The sequence below is a fragment of the Symsagittifera roscoffensis genome, chromosome 4, assembly GCF_963678635.1.
Source record: "Symsagittifera roscoffensis chromosome 4, txSymRosc1.1, whole genome shotgun sequence".
Classification (NCBI taxonomy): Eukaryota; Metazoa; Xenacoelomorpha; order Acoela; family Convolutidae; genus Symsagittifera; species Symsagittifera roscoffensis.
The window spans coordinates 21,394,742-21,417,955 of record NC_087065.1 but is presented as its reverse complement, the minus strand read 5'-3'; the positions used below and the strand labels follow the sequence as shown (position 1 = coordinate 21,417,955).

Here is a 23,214-nt window from a genome sequence, read left to right as displayed (position 1 = left end):
AGATAAAAAAATAGTCAAATCATCAATTCATTGACTGAATTGGAACGTAGAAGATGACAGCCTAGAAGTCTCTCGAGTACCTAAGAAGAAGTTCTCTTCTTCAATTACTGAGAGAGCAGTCTTATTGCATGCTTTATCTGTTTTCGACAGATTAGGTCTCTATGCTCCCTTCACGATGCAATTTAGAATACTTTCAAAGTCAATCTGGCACAAAAAATGGTCAGCGATGGGACAAAGAACTTGACGGAAATGCTGGCGAACAGTTCACTATTTGGGTTAAAGAACTGCAGGAGATCGATAACTTTTCAATATCGAGACCATATTTCAAAAGCAATTCGACTGCCTTGCTTAGCTATCAATTACATTTGTTCTCCGATGCCTCGCTTGATGCAATGTGCATTGTAGCATACATCAGAGAAAAGAGCGAGAAAAAAGCTGGAATTTTTTCATACTAGGAAAGTGCCGAATAGCACCAATGCAGCAATGGTCAATTCCGCGTCTCGAGTTACAAGCGGCCTTGTTTTCAACTCGACTTAGAGCACAAATACTGAAAAAAAAACGTGACATCATTTTTGATGAAATACACCACTGGACAGATTCAGTCACGGTGCTACATTGGCTTCATTCAGCTCATAAAAGGCCGATAGTCTTTGTAGCAAACAGAGTAGCCGAGATCCTTGAAACGTTCACCATTGATGCGTGGAACCACGTACCTGGAGTAGACAACCCAGCTGATATTGGAACTCGGGAATGACAATTGCGGATCTAAATAGCAGTGACTGGATAAAAGGGCCGGCTTGGTTGAACTAGCCGAAGTCCTCTTGGCCCCTTCAACGGACGGATTTAGTGCAAAGAGACCCAATGAAGATAATAAGCCCGTAACCACGCTTACCGCCACACTCTCCGCTGTTGGTAAAGTTTCCTGGGAACGCTTTAGTAAGTTTGGTAGCATTGAGTCTCCGATTTGGCAAAAGACAAACTGGTTTGCTTCAAGTAGGACAACGAATGAAGGCAGCGCTCGCAGTATTCCGACTGACACAGTTGAAGAGCTTTCTCGAGGAGTATAATTGATTGAAGACAAACAGACCTGTTTCGCAAAAATCTCGTTTATCAAAGATGACTCCCTTCTTAGACGAAATCGGGATTATGTGATTGAAAGGAAGATTTCAGCATGCTAACCTTTTAACGACCAGAAATATCTTTTTTTATTTAGATGCTAAGCATGATGCGATACAATTACTACTCGAGCATGAGCATCGAGAAAATTTGCACGAGCAAACGGAATATGTTCGAAGTGTGGTGTGACAAAAGTCTTAGGTAATTGGTCTCAGAAACGCTTTGAGGTCGATCAAGTATCACTGTGTCAGGTTTCGGAAAGGAGACATTATAGCATTTTAAACAAAATTGTCTGATCTGCAACACCCCCTCCCCCCAGAACGGGTGTCACATGGAAATTGCCCTTGCGAAAGTACGGGAGCAGATTATTTTGGTCCAATGGAAGTCAAGTTTTTGCGGAGAAGCTTGAAAAGAAGGTGTTGCCTCTTCAATTGTCTTGCAACACGAGCAGTTCACAATGAGATTGGTCTGGGAGCCGTTAAAAAACTTGTTACTGCCATTTTGACGCACATAACAAAAAAATTACTCACAACATTAGAAAACTTTCCAAAAAGCAGTGACTTTTGATCGCACTATTTCCAACTGAATCAATTAAATCACAATTTTCAAAAACGACAATGTCAATTACCTCTTATAGCAAGCAGAACCAGTCCTTCAGCTGAGTAGCCTTTGATGTAGCTGACTACAAGCACGCTGCCCATTCCTCGACAAACATGAATTCCTCGACAAACACGCTGCCCGAACCAAAGGAAGACTCAGCAAAGCAACAATTTTTCTCTCCAGCCGCTACCCGTAATCATGGACGCAGAACAAACCTTCTTCTTACAGCATGTTGTACAACAACTAAAAATGCGGTTTAGTACACAGCCGCAGCATTGTACAATAAGACTTCTGGATTATTCACTCAAAAAAATTTCTGAAAATAATTATCTGGCAGTGACTACCATGCCGGCTGCTACGATATTAACCAGTTACGCCTCTAAATGCCGATTTGCCTCTTGACAAATTGCTAGCACAGGACAACAATTAAATTTTCCTGAAAGCAAGAGTTTACTTCATTGGACCCTTTTCAACGAAGAACGTTGTACCTTTCCAAAAGATATGTTTCGCTCTTCACTTGTCAATTAGTCGAGCAGTGCACATTGAAAGCTGCAATTTCATCAACGCTGACTGCATTCTTCAAGCTCTTGAACACTTCATTGCCCGACGTGGAAGACCAGGCCATATACAATCGATCACTGAAAAAAAAGTTCGCTGGAGCCAAAAGCGAACTCGATCAACTTCTAAAGCAACTTCAGGAATCTAAACAATTCAATTATCAGAAGTAGCTTCTTGGGTTGAATGGGAACTTCATCCCATCCACCGCTCCACGTTTTAGAGGATCATGGGAAATATTGGCGAAGACTTTCAGGGATTCCTTCTACAAAGTAATCTGAACAGACACCCTCAACGACGAAACTTTGTCAGCCTTCGAGTGCGAAGTAGAATTAGTCATGAACACTTGCCCCCTGACAGACATTTCATCTTACCCGACAGACTCCCAAACTCTCACGTTATATCATTTCCTGCTTGAACGACCATCTGTAAACCCGCCACCTGGTTTGTTTCAACCGAGACATACAAAAAACGCGACTTCATGGAAAACAAGCTCAAGCTCTCCTTCAGCAATTGTGGAAACTATTTCTATTCTTAACACTTGCCTGCAACCAGCCAACAACGAAAATTGACGAAGCCCGCCGAGAACGTACAACCAGGAGAAATAACCCGGATTCTCGGAGACCTCTGGCCTCGCGGCTTTTGGCCTTTGATACGTACGGTTCCCAACCAAATCACCTGGAATATTAAGTTCGCGCGAAGCACAGGCCAATCGTGGACCCCCTCAGAGCCGCTATAAAACTCTCAGTAGTTTTTGAAACTGACTCAGCAAAATCTAGCTCCCATCAACAGTAACTTCATCAATGACAACAGGATAAGATGCAGCAGAAAACCAGACGATTCACAATCAGACCAATTTGTATTAAATTTGATTACGGACAAGTCTTTGACTACTACTACTACTACTGACGACACACGACATGCCTTCTACTTAACCGAGTGTATGTGCAAGCTGCAAATGGACTCGGCTATGTTTCCGTCATTTTGACTCACTTGTCAAAAACATTACTAACAACGTTCCAAAATTTTCAAAAAGCAATGACCTTTGATCGCAGCCTTTCCAACTAAATCAAACAAATCAATTTTCAAAAACACAATGTCATTTACCTTAGCAAGCAGAACCAGTCATTCGGCTTAGTAGCTTTTTTGTTTTGGCTAATAATTCAAATGTCTCAAGTAGATGTACTTCACTGTCCTTCTCATAGTTTCTTGTCTCTCATTTATTATTTCATGCTGCCTTTGAGAATGAGACCGGGACAACGCTTAATTGCTCAACTTTTTATAAGAAGAGTTTTTTAAGGTACCATGGAAAGGGGGTAGAGGCAACAATGTCCGTTTTTTGGCCTTAATGGACTCAAACTTTTTCGATATTTCAGTCTGATATTTGAGCTACTTTTCTACTTTGCAAAAAATTGTCGGTTAAGGGAACGGCGCTGACGTTAAATTTTTCCCCTCTCCTCATTCAATAAGTTAGTTACTTGATAAGGTTAGGCTTGATATGATAATAAGGCAACCAGAAAGACAATAGCGGTTCTTCGTAAAGCGATTTAAAATTTTTAGTTGGTTGTTTACCTTGCGTTTATTTTGTCTTCAACTTTATTTTTAAACCGTTAAAAGTGAAATTTAATAGCATTCCCTAGGTTCAAGCGTTCCTAATTGATTTAAACCTACTGCAGTTAATTTATAATGATTTAGCTGACGCTGATTCAGCAAGAGATTTTATGCGAAACAATATTCGTTCTTCAATTTTCCGTTATAGGGTCCAGTTATTGATTTTAAAAAGAATTTGACGTTAAATTATTGAAATAGTAATGTTTGCATTTTTTTTGGTTTTCTAAAAAAAATTATTTCCGCAAAGAGATTGACTTCGATTTTGGGCTACTAGAAAAAGTGTTTCTGATTTTCTAGGCCAAAGTCGATTAACGCTGATTTTCAATATTTTTGAAAATAGGGTTTGAAAAATACGATGATGATTTTTTATCATGGATTCAGGTTATTTTGTCTTAATCATTTTTAAACTTGATGCAAATTGAGCTGCATTTATTCATTGTTGTGCTCGTCTTAATTGGAAAAATAGGATCTACTCAACAATTGCCCCCCCCCCCCCTTGGTATCTACATAAGAATTGCCACCCCTATTAATAAAAGCACTAAATTAGCACTGAGCGTTCTATTGAGAATTAGAATTTTGCTGCATTCTGATTGGTTGAAAATGCGTTGTTTTAATCTACTTAACAATTGCCCCCCTTTCTTAAAAAGGGGGGGCAATTGTTAAGTAGATCCTAAAAATAACTTGTACGTTTTGGCAGGGCGACATTTGGAAACAGATGACAATTCGTATTAGGCGACAATTCGCTCTGCTTCAATCCGCTGCGCTTGCGTTCGATACGAGAGAAATTCTGCGCTCGAATCTGTGTTTCTCGCTTAATCCCTGTTACGAATTATTACTTGTTACGAATTTTCGCTAGTTACGATTTGACGCCAGTTACGAATTGTCACGTGTTAGTTTTATTTTCATGGAAAATCGGCTCTAAAACAAAAGATATATTTGATTGAAAGGTTTTTTTCTAGCCATTCAAATTGCCATTTGTAAATACGAAGTAGTTATTAAATCCATTAAAAAAAAGAAAAACCACTTTTTTGTAGTATTTTTGAAAAAAGTATCTCATGCAACATACGCTTATTTATTGTCGTTTATGAGATCTTTGCATAGCTTGTTTTTCTCGACCAGACTGTAATTTAAGTTTGTACAGTGAAGTCAGGCGACGCTAAACAACAAAGTGTTGCCCAAGATGACAATTTGCCTTTTTTGAGTTTTCAAAAAGAAGCGTTGTAATTGTAAACTATTTTGTATAAAATTATTTAATTCGTTAGCTTTAAACTTCAGTTTAAAATCAGCCATTGCGTTCAAGAGATTTTTCTGACCGAAATTGAGGGGCACAATTGCAACTTTTAATGAAATGGAAAATTTTCAACGGCACAATTTTTCAACTGGTCAATAAGACTTTACAGGGAACACTCACGCCAAGTCTTTCTCCAAAATTTTGCATTTCAAACTGCGAAAATGGCAAATTTTTGTGATTTTTTATTCGGTCACTTCATTCATTTTTTCCACGTTGATGTACCTTTTTTGCTTTCAAACGGGTAGACTGGGCTGGAAGATCATATGCTTATGCTTTTTTCCATTATTTTTACTTCAGTTAAATAAATTTCTGATTGACCCTACTTGCTCTGTAACGTATAAAAAGCTTCTAAGCTTGCAATTTCACATTCTTTTAGACGTTGGAAATAAACATAGTTTTTCCCAAAAAAAATTTACATTGCAAAACTTGTTTATTGTTCCATTTTGCGAAAAAACTGACGGAAAAGTTGTGCTTGGCGTGTTTTTTTTCGGCATTAACTCTCACAGACTTTTTCTTTATCCAGCCTGGAAGGTAGTGATGGTCTTCGCTCAAAACACGATATTTCAATTTTGGTCGTTTCACTTTTCTTAAGTTTTTAGGAATCTGAAAATTGTTCTATTTTAGAATGATTTACATGCAATACAATGCATTTTGTAATCGCAAATAAATTCAGATCAGAAATCAAATGTATTTTTTTGGTGGCGTAGAAGCAACTGAGACAATTTATTTAGATTTTCATGCAACTTTTTAATTTGTATGATTTTTGACCGAAATAGATTCCAAACATCTTTCGAAACAATTGCAAAATTTGAGGCTCTACACTGATATAATCAGTTTTCAATAAACGTGACAAAATTTTTGTGCGGCTCGTAGTTTTTTTTTCACAAGGAAAATGCTACTCTTACTTGAATACACTGGCAAGTGATTGACTTTCATTTTAAACTGTCTGAAAAATTTTGAATCTCAAAATTAAAAAGATTTTAACCGTGACTTTTTGTGAACAAAAGAGTGGTTTGAAATTTGCCAGTTTTGTCAATTTGGGACTATTCGTTTGCATGAAATTCCATGTTTCTACTGACGCCTAGGGTCAGCGGGAACATATCCGGCTCAGATATTATTTCAAATTGAATTAAGGCAAGCTAATGGAATTGAATATGCCACTTAGAGGCGCAAAAATTTTTCCACTCTGTTATTGATATTGGGTGTGAGCAAGATTAGAAAAACTTTTTATTTGAGCGTCATTCTGGTTTGAGCTCTCCTGTTTAATTTTTAACTTTGGTTTATGCTCTTGTTCGTTATTGCTCGTTATTGAGATATACCTCAAAGCTTTTGCTAAAGATTTTCAGGCAGTTTTTTTTTCGATTAAAGAGCTCTTTGTAAACTTTTTTTAAACAGTATTTGCCCCTGTCACAATCAGAACTTGGGCTAGAAAAAATATATCTAAAGTTTCAATGAAAAATTAGATGTTTTCAACTATTATCATTGACTGCTCTGTCACCTGAAAACAGCATTAGTGTTTTTTGTCAAAAAATTTTGAGTTAACTTGTTAAAATTTTTTGACTGACCTGAACTGTTCTCTGCAGACTTAAAAAGGTGAGCCTGAGTTATATTTTCGAATTAACTATGCTTTCAAAACTAAGGTTTGAAATTTTTTTTCAAATTTAGCCGGTAGTTTTTTAAAAGAATTCAACTCTTAATTATGAAATCTTAACAGCGGTTTTCTCAATAGTTCGGCAATATGCAGGCAACTATTGATTGTGGAAAACAAAAATATATTGAGCGTCATCAAACGCTGAAAGTTTGAGTAATGCAATTGAAACGCACCACTGGAACTCCGTTGCCTTGATAGTTCTGATCTAGCTTACAAAAAAAAGTTTTCCTGGATTTACTAGACTTTTTTTTAGTTTGAGACATAAAGCTTATATGAAGCATCATCGCTTAAAACTTCAGGAATGTAGTTAAAACGCACCACTGAACTTCGCTGAGCTAAAATTGGTTGAGCGTTTTATGAAAATATTTCCAGGAACTGAATTTTTTGTACTGCATTTTTTTGCCGCGCATGCGCTTGTATGTCAGCTGATCTCCCACAGCCTATTTTTACTAGCAGTTTGTTAGAACTTACCATATTCAAATGAACTTTAATGTGTTATTGCTGGCACTGGAAATTTATTTGCAGAACGCACAATTTATATATATATATATATATATATATATATTTTTTTTTTTTTTCGATTCGTTTTTTCAACACAAGTTTATTGCAAGTTTGAAAATCTATCAAAAATTTGTTTTTTTTTTACCTCAAAATCAATGCGAGGTTCCAATTTGCCTTTGGGCTAATGTATGTAATACTTTGTTAGTGTATTCTTACCCTGCGTTCGACAAGAATGCTATTCATAAAAACCTCATGCAAGCTCACAAACATTCTATAATTAAGAAAAATCTTCGTAAAAATACTGTGACTAGAACTTTTTACATACAATAAATATATGACCAGCATGTTTTCGTACCAGCATATGACCAGCATGTATGACTAGCTTTTTTATAAGCTACATTTTGGCAGATTTTTGTTTCTTACTTTGCTCTTTTATTTTTTTTTTCAACTTCCACACATACTAGACCTGGGCAAAAAATACCCATAGTTTAGAACTACAATTGGAATCACAGAGAAAAGCTGTATTACGAGATGTTGTCAAAAAATACAACAACATCTGAAGCAACATTAACATAAAATCACTCAGCTTTTTACAATTGGGCTGAACAGTTCTCCTGTAGTTTTTTCGCCTATGTTAATTATGAATAACTTTTTCGATAAACGAAATGTATGAAACTGATTGAAAATCAAAATTAACGCGATATATAAAACTACAGTATTAACTATTTGAGGGTTTTATTTTTATTAACAACAAAAGGTCCCGAAAAGAATCGAACATCTGACCTTCTTGATTCTGATTTCTTTAATTAAACAGCTTGATCTGTGGCATACACTTGCAATAAAAAGGGTGTTTTTGGTACAACTAGTCATAAAAACAGAACACTTCTCAGTCGACTTTGGCGCATTTGCTGCTCTCCAATTAACGTGCTGTCAAGCTATCCATAGGAGGCTCTAAATCATCAGCTGGTGACTTAATTAGTATTTCCTCAAGTGTCCAAAATCTCCGTGCCACTTGTGTTACTCAACAGATAAACACGCCAATCAAAACAAAACTGTATCATCGATATGTGGATCTTGCCATTTTTTGATCTGGCATTTTCATTCCGCTAATTTCATTTTTTCATAAAATTTTCCTCTTGGCTTGCGCTGTGACAGAAGTGACGGCCAGGAAAATAAAGCCGGAGGGACCAGTCGATTTCTGAGAGCACCGGTTTGTTTTGAATATTAATTCAGCCGGAACGCAACAGGCCAACAGTACAACAGGCGGGTTTATTGATTTTTTAATACTTTCTTATTTTTGTGTTTGTATGTAAATCGAAAGTGGCGGGTAGACAAGCATAATTCAATATAAAAGTTGCTATTCACTTAAAATCGACAAATTAATGCACTTTTTGAGTGAATTTTTGTGCGCAACCTTTTTTCGCAACCTCCTGAGGTTGTTGATCAGGGCATGGGTAAATACGGGTGGAGTACATCATCAATCTTGACTTTGTTTCGTCCAATTCTTTTTGCTGGCCTCCAAATTACTTTAATCTTCATTTACCCGCGACGGGATTAGATATTGACGACCTACAAATCGCATTCTTCTAAATTTTGTACGTCACTTTGTGGAAGAGTTGTCAGAAAGCACATTTTCTTCGTGAGAAACTGCTGCCAAATTAGTCGAAACTAGCAAAAAAAACGTTGATGAATGGGTATTTATGGCGGATGACTGAACTGATAACTGACCTTCTGAGTTAGAGCTTGAAAAAAAATTCAATTTACTTTTGGACATCTAGCGTAATTACCCTACCATTTATTTTTCTCCTTTAAGGACAAAAATCGAATTGAATGGATTCATTACAGTTCAACATTGTTTCTAAATTGTTTTTCCATTTTTCTTATTGAAAAGGCTCTCAATGAATCGTTTCCAATAATCTGTATACAGATCTTAATGAAATCCTAATCAAAACTTATTATTTGGAACCTATGTTAGCTTGATTCTTCCCGGATAAAAAAAGTATCTCATCAACCCGTGCAATTTAGACGCTCAGAAAATTTCTCTGCTAAAAACAAAGGTGAGAATGATTGACAGCTTACTGATTGTTTTGACACAGTCTCCATTACATAGTGAACAACTTTTTTTCCAAAATCTTGTAAAATTTTTGGCATGTGATGACCAAAATAAATAAGCTTGAAACGCTTGCAAGTCTCCTAATTATTCGTGGCGTTTAGTAAGGGCTTTGAATAAATTAGGACTGGACGAAAAGTCTTGCTGTGCTTCTAAAAAAACTAATTATAGCCGTTGATAAATTGTTCCAGTCCACAATTCTCAGATAGGTTAGGTTGTTGCATTCATAATCAACTGCCTCATAAATTTGGGACTAATTTTATGCAAATTGTTGCTGAAGTTCTCTTCTCCCTTGTGGCAAAACACATAGCCAACGAAACAGATAACATGTAAAGGCTTAAAATCAATTCTAATTTCACATTTTGATGTTGAAAATTCAATTAGACCAAATTTAATCTTTAATAAAAACGACAGTTAAAGTCACGTAACGTTAGCACTTCAAAAATTGAAATAAAAAGCAACATTTGACTGACCTTCTTTGATTACAAAATTTGTTATGTAAACTAATTTCATTCATATGTTGATGCAATCAAAAATCGTTTTCTCCTTTTTAGTCTATGTCCTGCAAATATTGTCAGCATAAAGTACTCCAAACGTCTTTACTTCTACCCTGCTTTTTCCAGATAGAAATCGGATACTCATTCTTCATTTGTATACCAATTTTAAAACATTCCAAAAATTTTATCATCTTAACAAACATTACTGCAAAACATTTGAACCAGTTTGCCCAAATCACACAGTTTTCTTTTTTTTTTTTAGAATTTTGGCATAATTTATTTACCTCTAGATTTGTACCTATAGCCTAAAAATATTAATGCATTTAACGATACATTCATCGCAAGTGTAATATGATCAATTTCTGGAGTTTTTCTGAAATTTTTTTTAGCAAAGGCCATGCTCTCGCGAGAATTGTATTCATTTCAATCATCAAATGGAGTGGAGTCTCCGTGCATACTTATGGTTCCTGCAAATCGCAGAGGAGCTATCAGCAGGCCTTAGTAAATCTGTCGAAGGATAGTCTATTTGTATTATCTTACTTCAATCCAGACGTGTTATTTTGTTGAACAAAGCTCTTTTTTTGCTACTCCAGGTGTTATGTTTTGGTATGTCGATAAGTTTCATCACATGGTAACACTTTTGCAGCCGAGAGCGCGTCGACACACACTATCATTGAGGTGGCAGGAGATCGAGCACTCGATCTGACTTTCTGAACCACTATGCCTTACCACTATCCTACGTGCTTCTTTTTTTATCCTAATTCAGTTTACGTGACGCTCAGATAGAAATCGGATACTCATTCTTCATTTGTATACCAATTTTTATTCAAGAAATGAAGAATCAGCATTAAAATTCCAACTTTTCTCGCTCAATTTATTCGAAATAAAACACAAGTGGCATTAAAAGTCACAAAACAAAAGGTTCTAAGGGCTAATGAGACAATTCTCAAAAATTACTATTTATCGTCTGCACTTAGCTCATTATATTGAATTGTTCCAATTTGTTGAATAAAGTGAGGAATATATAATGCTTAGGTCGGTTTTTTACACTTGGACGTATTTCACAAAAAAAATGAAAACGATTATGCATCGATTCTGGAATCCAGAACTTACCAAGCGAGTGTGTTTAGCACTAGCCTATTTGCGGTTGGAGTCTCTCCGTTCAAAACTCTTCGTTTAGATATTTTTGTTGGAGCCTGCTTGCTTAATGCTTGATATTTTGGCGAATTATCCCGCACTCACACTCGTTCCATATTGAAATGAGGCAAGCTAAATTGCAAATTTATTTTGTTATTACTCAAATATTTGCCCTTTATATTTGATTTATTGGCACTACAAAAACTATAGTTCAACTCGAAAACAATTAGAGGCAGTCGGAATATTTATTGCTTTACGCTCATATAAAAGCAGTCTTGTTTTGTTAGATTTTCAAAAAGAATAATCATAATAACTAGTTTGAAGTGAAGATCGGAACAGAAGTGTGGACGGAAGTGTCATCCAAGTTGTTTCTACTGCAATTTTTATGTTATTTCAGCAAATTGTTTCTCTATTCCTTAACTTTTATGTATTTTAAATGTTATTTTTTTCAAATAGCAATAAACAGCCGAGAGTTACACTGCAACTATATATTCTAGTTTGTATAGAACCATTTTCGATAAAAATTAAGCTAAGTATCAAGAAATAATCATAATAAGATTGTTAAGACACTAATTAGCCTCAAAAATAAAACAAAAAAAAAAGAAAAAAACGAGGGCCAGAAGTTTCAAACAAAAAAACTGAGCTGAACAAAAAATACATTAGAGTCTACTTTCAGACTTACTTGTATGTTTTTTCACAGGACCATCAAAGTCTTTCCACATAATCTTTAATGGTTTCCAACTGGCTATACTTTGAGTGTAACAATTGTCAATTTGCAAGCAGTTTCTTCAATTTTAGTATGATTTCAGGTCTTGTGGTTTAGCTGTAAGAGCGGCTGTATATTTTAAAAATCTATTAAAATTGATTGCTAATGAAATATAAAAATTAGTTCTATTTTCACCCATTTTGTGTTTATTGGAGTTGCTACGCCTATAAGTTCTCATATTTCAGTTTTAATATTGATTTGGATTTTATGTTTTTTTTATCTTTTTTCTACTTTTCTGAAAGGACGTTACCTGTTTGGGTTTTTATTAGCTTTGACATAAAATTTCTGGCAATGAAGGCAAATTTTTTGCAATACAATCTATTTTAGTTTTTAAAAATGACAAAAAAATTAGTTTCAGTGCCAAAACTATTGGATTTTCATCAACTATACTGGACTTTTTTCATAACTAGGCAAATATAATCGACTTTGTGATCTGATTTTTTAAAATCTGCAATGGACTATTTTGTCTCGGAACTCTATTATAATCTATAGCTGCTTGGATTGGGGTAGGTTTTTAATGCTCGTTTAAATGAATTTTTTAATTGCGTATTAATTTCAGCGTATACAGCAGTCACATCTTTTTTCATTTACTTTTTTTTGTTGTTTTTTCTAGCAGATATTCAAGACCACAAAAAAATCTTGCATCTTTGGATCTTTCAAGAAACATGAGAAATCAAAATGATGGACTAGTGTTTTTGGATCAACCGTACATTTTTCCCCTAAGCTGATTTAGCGCAAAGAAAACACAATTTTAAGTTTGAGGATAGCTCATTTTATTTAAAAAGCAGTTTTTTGTTCAGAGAAATTATTAAAAAGTAAATTTAGGTATTTAACATTATGTCAAACTTTTTGTGACCGATTGAATTTAAGCTTCAAGTGAAAATGAAATTTTTACGCAGGACTAAATTTTATGCTTAATACCTGGTTGAGTGGGGGCGGATCTTACGGTAAGTCTTTTATGCGGGATATCTTACGGTTGATTCGTTTTTTGATAGACAAATTATCCATGTAACTAAAAACAAAAAATTGCAAAATATCATAGGTGTCTCCACTTTTTTCTTTAAAAGAACAGTTACTTTAATAATTTGGCTTTTTCTCAGCGTGTTGTGTTTCACTTCAAAATCAGTAAGTTTTCCTGGCATTTCAAGTAGTTCAATTAATCATTAATAACCTAGTCAGTTACTGAAGTCAGTTACGCTAAATTGTTTAAACCTGACATTCAATAGAATCCAAAAAACTCGTCTTCGAAAAAAAAAATTAATTTTATGTTTCATAACATTTAGTGATAATGAATCCATGCTACAGTCACGGGACACAGAAGTTGCAACTGTTTGTTTTCAACGAGCAATTGAACGAAATTTTTCTTCACGTGTTTTTTTCGTTTTTTCAGGGTTAAAATACAGGGTTAAAATTCTAAAAAAAAATTAGTTGAAACTAACTGGAAAGGCTCGAACTAGCCAAAATTCGAGAAATCTGGTTTTGAAGGAGTAAATTAGCCAGTATATCATAACTAGTTTTAGTGTGTTCTTGCCGTAGAAACCACCTAGCAAACAGTATATGGATTTTGAAAATATGAGTTCAAGTTAGTATATTGGGAGGCTGATGGATAAACGTATCTTATTCTAGTTGCAGATCACATGATTAACATAGTTACTTTTTCCTGCATCGAGAAACAGTCATGTCTGTTTTGACGGCATATACACTAAGACTTCTTGGGAGCGTATACCAGAAAATTTACACGCAACGTAAATGCTAGAAAAAGTCCTTTTCATAGCTTGGAGAAGTAATTTTTCCAGAACATTCGCTGAAACACTTTATTTGATAAGTGAACTCGATCATGAGCGCAAAATTCATCAGTACGTTTTGGTCTTTTTCTTACGCCGGACCAATAAACTCTGTTATTTCTGTTGTTTGTAATTTTTCGGCATCATGAAGACTAAATCAGGGTCATCAGCTTCCCTAAGAACTAATTTGAGCCCATATATTCAAATTTGTTATACTGCTTGCGAGGTTGTTTCCACGGCAAGAACAACTCTAAAACTTGTTATGATATACTGGCTTATTTACGCCTTCAAAACCAAATCTCTCAAATTTTGGTTCAAGTGAGCCCTTCCAATTCGTTTCACCAACATCTTACGAAATTTGGTAAACTGTATTTTAAACATCTGCAAAGAAAACTAAACAAAACATGTGAAGAAAAATTTCGTTCATTTGCTCGTTGAAAAAAAAAGTTGTAACATCCTGGTATATCTCTTTGTCGTCGGATTGCGTATTTAATACCTTGTCACCGCGTTGATAGTATGTGAGCATGAACTCTTGTCAGACATCTAGCTCCTGTTATAACACATTTGATCAAATTTGACTAAGTCGACGAATTGAGAGACGAGCTGCAAGGGATGATCGGTGCATCCTTTTAATGAACTCAACTAAGCTACTGAACTAATAAGCTACTATGTGTACTACATCTCCTGTGTAGGCGTTTAACTTGGTGATAGTACTGCATTGCTTTGTGAGACTTCGTATGATTTGAAATAAAGCGCCATTGGCTCTCGTTGTTCAAAGCGTACAGTTTTCATTCCACGTAAACTTACCGCTTAGAGTCACAAGTCACGCTGAGAATTTAGTGAGGCAAAATTCTTGTTCGGAAGAGTTGCTGTCAGATCACCGCTGAGGAGAATTTTTTTTTGATGTTTGGTTTGACTTTAGATACTTTTTGGATTTCACTGCTGCATTGCTGAGTGACTCTTGCATTGGTAAGATGGCTTTACGTTAAAGCGCTTGAACGTTACAGTGCAAAGAAGTATCGTCGTATGCAAAACTGCGAAGTTGCTAGTTTTCCCATGTAAAAACCAAAAAAAAACTGACAGAAACTAAACTTGTAATTATTATTGATGGTTTCACGTGATTATATTTGTCGATTCAAATCAAAACAAAAACCATATTTTTTTCAAAAAAAAAACAGTTTCAATAACAAAAACTAAAATGCACCGAATTGAGAATTTCCTTCCACCTCGTTGTCGAAACATTTAACAGAGCAGATTTAAGATACTTCTTTGAAGTGATTTCATTCTATTGGTCATTCAAGTCAGGCAGCTCCTTTGTTTGATCAAATATGATCTATCTCGAGCCCTGATTCAATTAAAACCTAAAATGCCTGAAACAAAATAGGTAAACAAAGTTTAATTTTCTATAGAACCACATCTTTGCTTTAGCGCATTGGATAGTTTATTTTTCGATACTTCAAAAAAATGATTTTTTTTGAACCCTTTGTTGACTTTCTTACCGAAATTACAAAAAGTTGTTTATGGTAAGCACAATAATATTTGCTCGAATCTAAACTCACGTATTTTCAAATTATTTCAATTCAAATTATTTCTTGAAATATCTTCAGCAAAAACTTTTAAAAATTTAATTTAATTTGAATTGCTCCTCTCAAATATTTTGATTTCATTGTTCTTTCATGTTAGCTATTGAAAATGGATTCCCTTATTTCAAAGGCAATCTATAAATTAGCAGGAATTACTTTTCAAAAGGATTGAGTTTAACTTTGTCAATAAATGAAGATTAAGTAGTGTATGAAGACATTTTTACGGTAGAGTGTGCGGATAAAGTTGAAGCTATTATCTTGATTAAATTCTTTTAACTTTCTATTTATTTTTGGTGCATTTTTTTCATCGTAGAATGCTAAAGTTGTACTAACTAAGTACCATCATTTCCATTTTGAAGATCCCTTAGCGCAATAGCGTCAAAAAATGAACGTCATTTTTTCCGTTAACAAATTTGACAGCAGTTAACTGTGGTGTATTGGTAACCGGTGTTCGAATTCGATTATTTCGCTCATTTTTGTGTACGCCGTTTTGAAGGCGGACCCCTAATTGAGGAGCGGGAAAATTGAGACGATGGATCCTGTATTATAGTACTGAACGTGGATTAGTTTCATCAGCCTGCAGTTGTCCTGAAACGTAAAAAAATTTGCGACCGCGCAAAATAGAGTTTTTGTGGAACTCGTTTTTATATTCAATGCGATTTTCAATCCCTCGGTTGAAAAAGCACTCGAAAACCGATTTACAATTTCGTTTCCTTTGAATCCGGGATACGTATTTGAGCTAATTTATACCTCATGCATTTATTTCCTATCTCTTTCTGAATTCAAATTCATTTTAATTCTCTTCTACTTTTTGGATTTGTACTTTTATGCCACAGAAAATTTATTTGTTTTTTTTTTGCAATTATTTGCAATTTTGTTGCGCACAAACGACTAGCGCAATAATAAAAATTTTTTGGTTTCTGCGATTTGCAAAGGATATATGAAAAGCTGTCCAGCCTGTCTAAGCATAGTCTGTTTTCTTTTTTTCCCACTCTCCAAAAAGTTTCAATATCAATTGGATGAATTCTGACTTTCAGCTTTTACTTTCTCCTTCTTACAACACTTTTGTGTCAGCCAAATTGACACTCTCTGCCGTCGCCCCAGGTCATCGCAGGACACAAATTTACTACCGGCACAGCTGCTGTCACTGTGCCCGCCGCCCGCAGGGGCAAATACTCCATAAAACTACCCTAGTATAATCCGCCTGTCTTAAACTTCCATATCACCGCCTACCACTCCAAAATACACAAGTTCTGCTTTATTTATCCCTTTGTTTGCAAAATATCGTCTTGTAATTGAGTACCAACTGCTTACGAAAATCCATAACAAATTCATGAACTGTATTTTTGTTTATTCTACTTAGGAGCTTACAGGTAAGTCATATTTACAAGCAAATGTAAAAACTTTGTGCTTGATTGAAATAGAAAAACATATGAAATTTTTAGCTTGAAACTTGTCAGTTTTTTAAATTAAGATTTCAATTTATTGTTTTTGTTTATGACATTTTTTTTCAAACTTGGTCCGTTGGTTTTGAGAGACGCCTTAGAAATTGAAATGACTTACAGATCATCTCATTGTATGTACTGCGAGGAGCTTCAAAAAATTGCAGCAATACTTTTCAATACTATCCACCATCTGCTCGATCCAAAACTACTGTTTAATCGCTATTGAAATAACAGCAATCAGCTACCGTCAAGAAATTTCCAAAAAATGGCGAATTCGTTAAGTTGCACCTTTTTGATAGGATTGGTGATGCTGAAAAAATTGATATGATTAAATTTGAGTCTGACGCCCAATCAAACAAGGATAACCAGTGGCTGTTCAAGTAGCACAAAATGTTTCGACCTCATTCATAAAAAACTACAAACAAGTTTTTAGGTTTTTAATTCAAACTAATCTCGTTTTTAGTGCGTGGCGTGATTAAAGAATTATAAAAACGCGCAGAAAATTTGTGAATTATGTATAAAAGGCAACATTTGTTTCCAAAAACGAACAACAAACAAAAACGAAAAAACTTCACTAAAACTCAAAAAATATTTTCCAACTTTTGGCTTAAAAGTTTAAATATGTTTTGGATAGCATTTTTTGCCATGGTGAGGAACTTTGTATTGTCGTGTCTTTTAGTTTTTTGTTTTCCACTCAAAATCAGGTCATTGAAATCCTTTTAATTGATTGACATTAAATTATATAGTAAAATAATCACAAGTGTCTAGAAAAACTGGTGGGAAATTTTGAGGTTTACGTTAGAGTCTTTTGTAGATAGTTATATCTAGAAACGCGATTGAGTAACATTCCTTAAATGAAAATTGGACATGTAGTCCATTTTATGAAAATTTATCTTTGATAAAGAGCAAAACAAGTTCGGAAACTTCATTTAGCGCATCCTTGGCGAGTTCTCTAAGAAAAATTTCAGAATCATATTGTGCAAACAATTATAATTTTTTAATCTTCTTTTGCAAAGGTTATTCATTTTTTGTTTCTTATTCATTTTTTGATGACAATTGCAGTTGGTTATTTGTTTTTATTTTCTACGGTTTGTATGATTCTTTCATACATCATGCACAAAAGTTTATACGGTTTTAAACAAAGAGCGATTTCGCAATTATTGCCAAAAATTGTCTGTTCATCCGTTCTTGTACTCGTCGTGTTCAAAATGAGAATACAGCTTTTAGATTGTGGTTTTTAACAAAAGCCTAAAGGGTTAAAATTTGAAAAATTAACTTGTTTAATTTATATAAGTTAAATCAAAACAAATATTAGTCATAAATTTAAATAAGATGCCCTGATTATATGTAGTTTGTTCGCTATTTTGTTTTTTTTTTCTAGTTTTGGTCAATTTTTTTTTAAAAAACTGTTTATACAATAAACTTTTATTACTTCTACGCAAATATTGGTTTTGGAACACGTATGTTGGATTGGCCAAAAACATTCAGTTGATGGGTAGCAAAAAACCATAAGATTCTGAAACAGATGTTTTAAAATGAATATTGCTTTTAAAAACAGCTGTTTAAGTAAATTATTTTATCCGGTCACATTTAAATACTTGCCTATTTTTAAAATTCATTATTGATTCAATGCAGACATTTGTATAAATATACAGTTATACATAAGCTATTTCTTATAATCTCAGGAGTTTATAAAAATTACTCATAAAATTATTTTGAATAAAAAAGCAGTGTTGAAGGGAATAAGGGGAGCAGTGGTGAAGTGGTTACGTCTCCGCCTCTCAATCGAAAGGTCGGATGTCGAGGCCCGCCATGATCCGTGCTCGTTGCTTGAGGGTGAGGCAACATTACCCAGCCCAGAAAAATAACCAAAAAAATTGCTTGTAGTTCTTAAGCAGGGGCACAACAGCGGTTCGCCGTGATGAGCTGTACAGCTCACATGTTGGTCCTATCCCTCGTGGATAAATGATCTTAAAGCATGTGTTCAATCATTTGTAAGACTTTTGTTGTTAAAAACTTACAAAGAACACGACTTTGAATCCATCTTTTCAACTAATTTCTCATCCTTTTTATGTTTCAATTAACTCATGTCCCTTTTTTATGTTCAAATTAACCTAATAAAAAATTTCAAAAAATCATTAACTTAGTTCGAATTGGCCAAGAAGTTGCTGTTAGAAAATGATACATTTGGAAAATTTCGGCCAATTATCTTTACAAATCTGTTTAAAATAAATTGATAGAACGTTCCAATTATTTTGCTTTTGTGTTTGCAATAATTTTATACTTAATCACCCAATTTTTCTTAAAATTATTTGAACGTAACAAGAGGACGGATTTTTTCCTAATCGGCGTGAACCCGAGCTTCTACAAAACAAATTTTGCTCTCATATACGGCTCTTCTGATTGAAGAAAGACTAGTTTCATTTGCTTAAACCTTTCACTTTCTTAGAACATAGTTCTGCTGTTTTTCCAAATAACAATCTAACAAAAATTGCAGTTTTTGTAATAAGTTTTTACATCGTTATTTCGCCTACATCGGAAAACTTAGTTGTTGAAAATTGTGGCATGTTTTTCGAAGTAAACTAAGTTTCTGTGAATAATTAGAAACAATAAAATTAAAAGTTCTGATTATACAAACCATCTTCCTTGTGGTTTTCTTGCTTTGTTTCTTCTGCTTGAATACTGTGTCTGAACTATGATATAAGCAAAAAATGGTATGCCATTTTTTGAAGATTTTGAAAATCAAATCAATTAGCTACTAAAATGAATACAATATTTTTTGAAAATTTGGTAAAAAACAAATAGTTTTTGAACCGTTTTTTTTGAGAAACCAAGGACTCTCAAAAGGCTCTCTCTTCGGCAAAAAGCGGTAAAAAATGTATTCAAAACTACTCAAAATTTTTTTAAAAAAATTTTTGAAGTTTTTTTTGTTTGAATGGAACAATTGCTTATCATAGTCGTACAATAAAAAAAAATTCCGTAGGTTCCATTAATGAAATTGTATGATACGGAGTTTTTTATGAAGTTTAACCACCCGAGTTGTCATAAAAACAAAAATTAAACGAGTATTCTGCACTGTCGGACGGTTACTGTTGCATTTGCAGATCACAATTGAATTTTTGTCCAAATCATTACTAATCAGTTTAATATAACTTGAAAGAACGTCCAGATTATTTTGCTTACATTTCAGCTGTAATAAGATGTTTCATCGCCCAATTTTTTCAAAAAAAAATTTTCATACCGAAAAGATTAGTTCGAAAAATCTAATAAGGGAGTCAAATGACCCAGGGTCTCACCTGATCCAATGACCGCGTTTTGATGTTTTTCAGTTTGAGTTTTTTGCTTTGTTATGAACAAAACAGTATCACATTCACTTAATGCCTCCTTCACTTTCTTAGATGCATTGAGTTAGATTCATTCGAAGACATAAATAAGTTTTTTATCTGCTTATTGCTTTGCTTTCTCGTCAAATGGGAACTTTATTAGATTGATTTGAAATTAAACAAATTGATACAGATATCAAGTACTAGGTGATTTGCACTGCCAATTACATATGTACTTGAAAGAAGTTAAAGGACAGCGGATGATTTCATTCAATTTGGACAATGTTTGTTCATTTGACAGGCCAATCTAAAAAAGCTTGCTTAAAAGTTCTTTCTTATTTTTTATGGACAGAGAAAACTAATTTGAAAATTGTAGGAGGGAGACAAAAGATCCAAGGCTTCGCTTTAGTACAAGCCGCACTTTTGATTTAAAACAATTTGGCTTCCAATTTGCTTCAAGATTTTTTTAAATTTTTTGGTTTGAAAAAAGTATCGCATTCGCATATTGTTTTCTGCACTTCGCTCGAAGCAGATGCATAGTCAGACTGCGGTTCAGATTTTTATCAGCTACTTTTTTTTCTTTCCCTCGTCAAAGGGAAATTTATTAGACAGATTTCAAATAACGCGAAACAATACAGATAATAGCAGCACGGTGACGCCCACAGCTAGTTAATGGCATCAATAATTTATGCTTTCATCTGTTGGAAATTGATATTTTTCGGCAGAGGCGAACACGCTAACTCGAATAATCTAAACACATCTCAATCATTTTTGGTTCATTTTAATCTCAGTTATTTATTTATTTATTTTTTACCATCTCAGATGAAAATGACAGCTTTTTATGTATCATTTGGCAAAGGTCGTCGTAAAAATTGTTGAACTCGTATTTTACTTAGTATTTCTGAAGGTGTCAACGACAAATAATTGAGTAATGATTTATGGAGGTGTTTACGGAAATGACAGTGCCCTAACTCGTTATTTTGATATTGCGTAATTTATTTTGACCAGAAAAGGGGCGGTTATTTTATTCTGCATGTTTATGTACTGCAGGATTAATTCTAAAAGACAACTTTTGGTCCCGCCCTGACTTTTTATTTTGACAATCCAGCTTCTGTTTTCACCATATAAGTTCTAGAATTGCTATTTGGGCCGTCATATAAATTTTATCAAATGTCGTTAAGTTTCAGTGCATTTGCACATGAATGAATTTGAAATTAAATTGCCGTTCCTTTCTTGACTATCAGACTCTTAAGTTTCAGTCTGTTTACTTCCGCGTTTTTAAACGCTTTTTTTTGATTTTTTAATGTATTGTTCTCAACGAGGAGGGACAAAGATTTGCAGTATTAAAGATAAACAAGATTGCTTGTAGGGCAAAGAACTGAATGCTCTGCAACTTAAAACTCAAGAAAAAATTTTGACACCAGAAAATCGAAAATTAACTTAAAAAAGGAAAAAACGGAAAAAAACTGTTTTGACTTCTTTTTATCTTCCACACACTATGTAAAATGGAAAAGAATGTGTTTAGCTTCATTTATCGAAAAAAAGCTGGCCTAAACTTTATTGGCAATGATTAAATCCGCCGCGTACTCGTGTTATTAGAAAGCAACAGACCGTCCGTTAAGGTCTCGAGGGGGGCCGGATTTTCAAAAAATTTTGGAAAATTTGGTCGACCTTTTTTTCTTTTTAGGTCGACCAAATTGATTTTTCCAGCTCTCCCAAAGCACTAAAAGTCCCTGTTTTGGCCAAATTTTCTGCGTCGCGGGCAAAATTTTGAAAAAACAGGCGAAAAAGGCGTTTTAGGCACTTTTTGGAAAAGTTATACCACAAAATCGCGTTTTTTCGGCGCGCGCTCCCCACTCAAAAACAGTATGTATTGGCACCAAATTAGTAAAATATCTCATAATAGTCTATAAGGCGGACCCTTTGGATCGGCAGGGGGTCGAATCCCTGAGGGAGGGCAAAAATCGCAAAAGAGTTTTTCAGTCACAAAAATCTACGAATAATAAAGTTTGGTCGCGAAAGTCTAAGCATACTAAATCTCGGTCACAAGTGTCTGGTTGCACCGTCTATGCCTCGGTTGCGATCTTCGCAACGGAAACGTGTGGTTTCGAAAGTCTGGAAATGCCATTTTTTAATTGCGAAAAATTGGACATGCCAGAGTATGGTTTCAAAAGCCTGGACATGCCGAAACCTTGTCCCTGAAGTCTGTAAATTAAACGCGGCCTGACTCATGAGCATTTTTCAAACATTGCAAAAAAAGATGGCAGTTGGATTTTTTTTCAAATTTGAAGGCAACGATATCTTTCAAATTTTTTAAAAATTTTCAGAGACTAGCTAGTAAGGTACCTGTACAAACAGCACAGAGTTCCGACCTTTTTTATGCGTTATCACATTTTATACCGTACGAGTGTTGTTCAAGCTACTTGATTTTTTTGAGAATAAAAAGCGAGCTCGGCCATAGTTTTTCAAACTCCGTGAATTGTCGGGACAGTAACAGTTAACATCAAAAACCAATAAAATGCTCAAAAATATTTTAATTTAACGGTTTGGTCTGAATTAAATGTATGGAAATGCAGAAGTAAAAAAGTGTTCTAAGAACAACAATCAAGAGTATAAATTTGCTACCGATTTGGTTTTAATTAGGCTTCGGCTGATCAATCAACCTCGGGCTAAAATTATCGATTTCGACCATTTTCAGTCTCGAGCAATTTAAACCAGTCTTTAGAAGATACTAATAGTTTCTGCTTAAATAGACCTGCGGTTTTCAGGTTCTCAAACAAGCTAAACTAAGGAAGGGCGCTGCCGCTGTAAAAATGTTGAGCCACGACAGTAGAAATTATATCGTGCTGTTAAAACAAATAAAATGTCATGTTTTGATGTGTCAACTTATAATGGCATGGATTTTTGCTTTGATTCAGGGTTTTGATTTCTATTGACATATTGAAAACTCCCTATAAGTTAAATCATGCCCGTACGAAATCTAGAGCGCCAATCGATATTTACAACTTTTTTGTTTTAGTTATATTTTAATTTGATGATTTTGCAGGAACTTTTGGCTGATCAGATTTTTCAAATCTGCGCAATGTTTTGATAAGAGTTCATTTGTGCTTGGCTTACGGGTAACTATAAATGACTAAGATTCTTCTGCGAACAGTTAAAGTCAAGCAAACAAAATTGAGCTCAAAGATTTCTGAAATCTATTTTTCGACAAAAAAAATATTTTTGCATTTCTTAATTTATTTTT

At 34.4% G+C, this 23,214-nt stretch overlaps 1 protein-coding gene across 7 annotated transcripts in view; it reads left to right on the top strand.

Moving 5' to 3' along the window:
- Positions 1-8,150: 8,150 nt before the first annotated feature.
- Positions 8,151-23,214, top strand: part of LOC134843523 (5-hydroxytryptamine receptor 1D-like) — a 52,916-nt gene continuing 37,852 nt past the window's right edge. For 5 of the 7 annotated variants that reach the window (XM_063859625.1, XM_063859626.1, XM_063859624.1 and 2 more), the window contains exon 1: positions 8,151-9,382. The gene's annotated coding sequence lies outside the window, so the exon portion shown is untranslated. Of the gene's footprint in view, positions 9,383-16,470; positions 16,576-21,211; positions 21,276-23,214 lie in introns of those variants that run through there. The other 2 variants (XM_063859620.1, XM_063859622.1) reach the window with 2 other exon arrangements.